Consider the following 6483-nt stretch of genomic DNA (forward strand, 5'->3'; position numbering starts at 1 on the left):
ACGTCTAAAACAATTGTATAGTTAAAAATATATTGTATGAAGTAGTGTTCTGACATTTTCATGTTGAAAACTTTTTTATCGATTGTTTTTTGTTATTATTTTATATTTATACATAAAACTATTTTATGTACAAATACAAATTAGCTTGTTTTTCAATGCATTCACACATAAATTTAGTTTTTTTAGGGTTGAAACTCCCCATAATGGTTTCCTAACGTTTAGCAGCAAAAAATAAAGCAAAAGAACAAATCTAGGTTTTGAAACACACTAAGTTTAAAGATGTAGTAGTTTATTTAAAACCAGATGTTAGCCTATTTACAAAAAAAAATACCGTTTCCTACAAAAAATATTTTTGTGAGTACGAAATTGGGTGCCAAATGTTTAAAAAATCGTTGTTTGATAAACATTATAGTTAGCTGGGTTTTAATTATGCAGGTATTTCCTTTAGAACAAAATAAATAAGGATAAACAATAAATTATTATAAAGTATGAAAATAATTCTTTGAACTAAAGCTTGCCTTAGTTTTACAAATATAATTAATTATTATTTTATTTTTTTAAGTGTGTGACTTTAGTTTAGTTGTATAAAAAATACTTAAAACCTTTAAAAAGTTTACTTTTTAGCTTTAACTTTAAAACATAAATTAAATTTAAAGGCTTTTTATAAAAAGTATAGTAAAAATTGAGTTAGAACTAATGCTAACCTACAACTAAAAATAGAGCAAATTTGTAATTATTTGTTATTAAAAATCATTTAAAAACATTTAAATTATGTGTTTTAAATAAACATTTCTATATTCGTTTTTTTTCGGCCTTTTTTTAGATAACGAAACGGAACGGTTTTGTAATTTACAAGCCAACTACATTAAACTTGCTAAGCTTACTCTATACAAAAAAAATCCTGCACAGGTGAAAGGCATTTAAATTGGTTTTAATAGTAGATATAAAAAATACAAAAGTTTGATAAATATTGCAACAAAATGCACAAGTATGTTAAAATTATTAAACTAAAAGTCTTAATGATAATTTATGCCTCAAAATGTTTTATCAATCGAGTATTTTTTAAGATAAAGAGTGCATTGTGAGTTGCAAATTTTTGCTATACGGTTTCGGGGGTTGCAGTTTGGTGACCATTACTTGAGATCATAATTACCATTGTGGCAATGAGCTTATTGCCTAACTAAAGTTACTTGTAAAATTTTAATTCAAAGAAACGTACAGTTTTTAAGTATTCAGAAATCTTATATTTGGCAATCCTGCTTTGAAATTCATTAATTAAAATTTATTTAAATAATAATTTAAACATACTTAGACTGTTTATTAGATGCTGAAACTATTGTTTTTAAAAGTGTTTAAATATTAAACTATAAAATTAAAACAAACAACTAAATTTAAAATATTTAATTAATCACAAGAATTTAAAACAACTAGGTTGTCATGTATTTTAATTTTCAAAAAATAATTTCTATTATTTAAGAAACATTTATGGCTAGCTGTTCCAACATTTTATTTTTCTTTAATTAATACGTTTTAACACCTTTACCTCAGCTTTTTATTGAACTATAGAGAATAAAATTTCAACTAAATGACGAATATACTTTATTTAAGTCAAACTTGCTTAAAAGTTTAGCTGTAAGTTTAATTTTTTAAAGTCCAAATTTGTAAACTATGCCAAGTTTCATCAGTAAAACAGCTACCTAGTTTGTTGTTTATAATTTTTTACAGATAAGGAGTTTCCAGAATAACTAAGCTACTCTTAGTAAGTATGTTAAATATTTAAATGAATTTAAATTTTCTTTGTTCCAGCTTTTGTTTTTATTAATGTTGTATATGGCAAAATAAGAATAATTTGTTTTTGTCAAATTATATTTTATTAAGTAGTTTCAATATTTACTTAGGTTAGCTTATATTTTATTTGTCAAAGTCTAGATTTTTACATTTTTTCAGATTTAGTCTAAGTTAAGGAATTGAATCATAAATTTTCTTAGCAAAAGTTTAATAGTAAATAGAAAATTATTTTACTGTTCAAACTTTGATTTAAATTTCTAAAAATTTCTAAAATCAAAATTAACTAGTTTAAATAAAACTTAACTCAAGTAACTAAATTTAAATAAATTTAATTATAAGAACTAATTAAAATGTGCATGAATAGTAACTAGTCCTAATATGTACACTGTTTTTCTAATAGATGCATTTTTAATTCCCCATATAGTGTTCAAATTTTTTTTTAGTTGAAAATGTTTAAGCTAAAAATGTTTTCATCTTATTAAAGTTTAATGACAGAAGTCAAAAAACTAACTTAAATTCTTAGACATTATTTTTACACAATCTATTAAAAATAACATATAAGTAGTGTTAAAAACTAATTTATTTATAAAAATTAGGTTTTCTACACTTTCATCTAAATTAAAAAATAGGTTTTAATTCACTCAGGCTTAATGTTAATGCAGTTGATAGGAAATAAAATACTATCAATGTACAAAATGGTCACTGAATATTAGGTGCTATTTAAGCTGATCAAGAAAGCCATAAAATGACTAGTTAATTTAACTACTTATTTAGAAACAAGCTTCAAATATGCAAGTATTGAAAATAAACTATGTTATCACTGATAAAAAGTTCATATGTAAATTTGTAATATATATTCTGAAACTATAAAAATTATGAAAATTATTATCTGGTAAACATGGCTATTCATGACAAAAGGTTTAAAATGCAGGGTTGCCACACACTCAGGGAAACTCAGAGAATTTTTAAGTTGTAAAAAAAATTAGGGAAGCTCATAAAATTTTGATTCTTTTTTTCTAACTCAGGGCAGTTTTGGTTTTTTCTAAAAATTTCAGCGAAATTTTTAACTCTTTTAAAAAATCTCAGGGATTGCTTATTCTAGATCTAGCTAGAATAAGGTTTAATTAATCCAGTTTCAAAATTTTGTTCAAAACATTTGTTTTTCTTTTTGTTTTTAAGTGCATATTAAAAAATGTTTAAGCCTTGCGGTTAGTTCATCAATATTCTTAGAATTAGCATTGTATTTTTTAATAAATAATATAATTTTTAACGATTTGAAAAAAAAATTCATGGAAGTTTAAGGTTACCTAAGGAATTTTCTAGTCACTTGGGAAGATTTTTAGACCCAAAGAGTGGCAACCCTGAAAATGTAGCAAAATATGTCTAATTTTGCAAATATGACAAACCAAATAAACACTAATAACTTACTTTTATAACATCTATATTTAAAGTATTTGTCCCTGATAAGATAATTTTAATTTAAGGCCTTTCTTTATCAGTTACAGTATGGTTTTTTGCTTTTTAAGAAGGTAAATTTACAAAAATATTGGTTTTATTTATTGATAATTAATTTTGTTGTAAGTTTCGTTTCAATACACAATAAATGTAGCTTACTTTACCACAAATAAATATAAATTATATCTGGAGTAAAACATATTCGAAAAAGCTTTAAGATACCTTTTCAATGCCGTTATACCAGTTAATGCAATCTTTTACCTTAAACTTAATTTAAAACTAAAAATAACCCTAAAACGCGTAACTTTGAAAACTAGAGAAATTTTGACAAATATCTTCGACAACCTTTTTTAAACATACATTAATTTTTCAAAAAAGGTATATTGTAATTAAGGCTAAAAGAAACCTGGAATTTTGATCAAAAATCACTAAAAAGCCTTGATTTTTAATTAATTTATGCACATTAAGTAGTAAAATTTTGATTTGACACAAAAACATTATCATAGAGATAAAAATTTTTCTATAATCATCAAAAAAATACTTTGTTTAAAAACACATTTAAAGAAGCTTTAAGATATCTTGTCAATGTTGTTATACTATCGAATACAGTGTTTCACCTTGAACTTAATTTTACAGTAAAAACAGACCTTTAAACGTGTAATTTTAAAAACCTAGAAGATATTTGAAATCCTGGAGAAAATTGTCTAAAAACATTTGACAACCCTGTAATAAGTGTATTGAATTATTGTGAAATGGAAACCAGTTGTGGACTTGTTGTAATATCACACACTAAATATTTTGATACATATAAAGGCAACTGTATTTGAGCAGTGAACATTGAAAAAAGTAGGTATAGCTATAAAAGCTAAGATTTACAGCTTGATGTGTAAGACTTTAATAGGTCAAAATAAGTTTTCACAATTCAATTATTTTTTATGACAATTACTTCTAACAAAACTTAATTATTATTTTGTTAGTACCTATTTGTTTAAGATAGATTTAAAAGCGAGTACTTAACTATATTTTCGCTATATACAATCAACATTAATATGTACTAAAACATTGATTTGCTACCTATTATATCTTACTAAATTAGTTTTTACCAAACATATAAAATTTAAACAAAGATATGAGAGCTTACTAGTACTTTTAGTTAACATTTAAATTATATGAGTTAAGTATTCTTACTCTTAGTTTTATAAATTTCAAAACAATTCCAGACATTATAAACGATATAAGTCTAAAGAGATAATTCAGTTGTGTAAATGTGTATGTTTTAAAGATAACTAATAAACTTATAGTTTTACAAAAATAGGTTATTTTACAGTTATTTATAAAATCTAACTTAGTATAGAAGTTTTTCAAAGTTTTTATTAGTCTACGTAACTTTGCAATTTAGCTTTTGATTTTTTTTTATTGTTGTGTTTAAATATCAAGCCGTTTGTTATTTTTTCTTTTGCTGGAAAAAAATCAAATTAAGTACTCTACATTTTAACTAAGAAAGTTTGCACAAGTATTGGGGATTATTTTCAAATTCTTACTCTACTAGCTGAAGATGCAAATAGTTCAAAAACCATATCCTTAACAACGTTGCTAAAAAACCTTGAACCCTGAAAATACTGAAAATCTGGATTTCTGAACAAAAATAACTAACAAACCTGGAATTGTGAACAACTTTTACATTTTAGGTAACTTCGAATTGACACAAAAAATAAATCATATAGATAGTTTTTTTTTTGTCATTATCTATTTTTTATTTGTTTGAAAGAATATACTTAAAGAATCTTTAATATAAGTTTTCAATGTCGTTATACTACTTAACAAAGCTTTTTTAATTTAAACTTTGTTTTAAACTATATGTAGCCCCTAAAACTTGTTTGTAACTTTGAAAACCTAATGGAAAATTTTAAAACCTAGAGAAATTTTTCCAAAATGATAGGCGACCTTTTATAAACAATTATTAACACCATACAAACGCTAGGTTTTAAGCAGCTAGGGGATAATTGTATGTATTTACTGTGCTTTGAATTCAACATTTATTTATTCTGTGTTAGCTTCATTCACATACAAACTTAATTGTAGGTTTTCGGTTGCGACTGACTGAAAAATTTCTGTAAGAGTTCTGAGTCTATCGAAAGCTTCTGGTCTGATAATCTAAATTGTATGATCAAACCTTACTTCAACTCGAGCTTGTCTTACGGCATGCAACAGCCTAGGCTTAGGCCTGATAGTTTTTTTTACACATTTAGTTTATTTTCTTTTATACTGTAATATGAATTTGGTTGTTTATTTCAATACTGAGTGCTAAAACTCTACCAATCTATTTTTCAAATAGTTTATCGTGACAACTACCATTTTTATACACTACGCAGCATTTGTTTAAAAATTGATTAAAATGTCGTCTGGTCAAATAAACCAAATCGAAGATAACTTTTACCTGTTAGGGTTGGATACTAAAACCGAGAGTGATTCTGTCAATAATATACAAAGTGTATCTTCTATGGATGCTTACAAAAAGTCGGTGCAATATAAAAACGTAAAGGATACTTCTCTTGTAAACGGTCCTCAGCATTTTATTGCTGCAAAAAAAAGACTTCAGAAAGACCTGAAAAAAATTAAGTCAAGCTCACAAACTGACATAACTGCCTCCTTAATTGACGACAACTTTTTTGAATGGGAAGGGGTGATTCATGGACCTCCAGACACTCCTTATGAAGGAGGAAAATTTCTATTGAACCTGAAGTTCACTACGGATTATCCGTTCCAGCCACCCAAGGTTACTTTTAAGACCAAAATATACCACTGCAATATCAATAGCGACGGTTATATAAGTTTAGATCTTCTTGGTTCTGAATGGTCCTTGGCTATGACTGTACGAACAATATTGTTGTCAATTCAGTCGTTTCTCACCGACTGCAACCCTGATGACTGTCTTGTGCCGGAAATAGCAGCTCAGTACGTCAACAATCGCGAGGAACACGACAGAGTTTGCAGGGAATGGACAAAAAAGTACGCAACTGAAGAAGCTGAAATGTAGTAACTTTTAGTGTCTTTATTAAAAGAAGTACTGTGACTTATTTGAGCACTTATTTTATAACATGTAATGTAGTATAAAAGTAGTATGTTTTTAAGTTGACTAGTATTTCGATAGAATAAACTTCAGATGAAACAAAAACTATTTCTCCTTATATACGGGTAGTTGTAAACAAGGTTGCTTCAGATGAAGTACATTTAGTATTC

At 25.9% G+C, this 6483-nt stretch overlaps 1 pseudogene; it reads left to right on the forward strand.

Moving 5' to 3' along the window:
* Positions 1 to 5638: 5638 nt before the first annotated feature.
* LOC145832166 (ubiquitin-conjugating enzyme E2 D4 pseudogene) lies at positions 5639 to 6280 on the forward strand (annotated as a pseudogene).
* Positions 6281 to 6483: the final 203 nt, after the last annotated feature.

Source organism: Thalia democratica, chromosome 3, assembly GCF_965202585.1.
Source record: "Thalia democratica chromosome 3, ktThaDemo2.hap1.1, whole genome shotgun sequence".
Classification (NCBI taxonomy): domain Eukaryota; kingdom Metazoa; phylum Chordata; class Thaliacea; order Salpida; family Salpidae; genus Thalia; species Thalia democratica.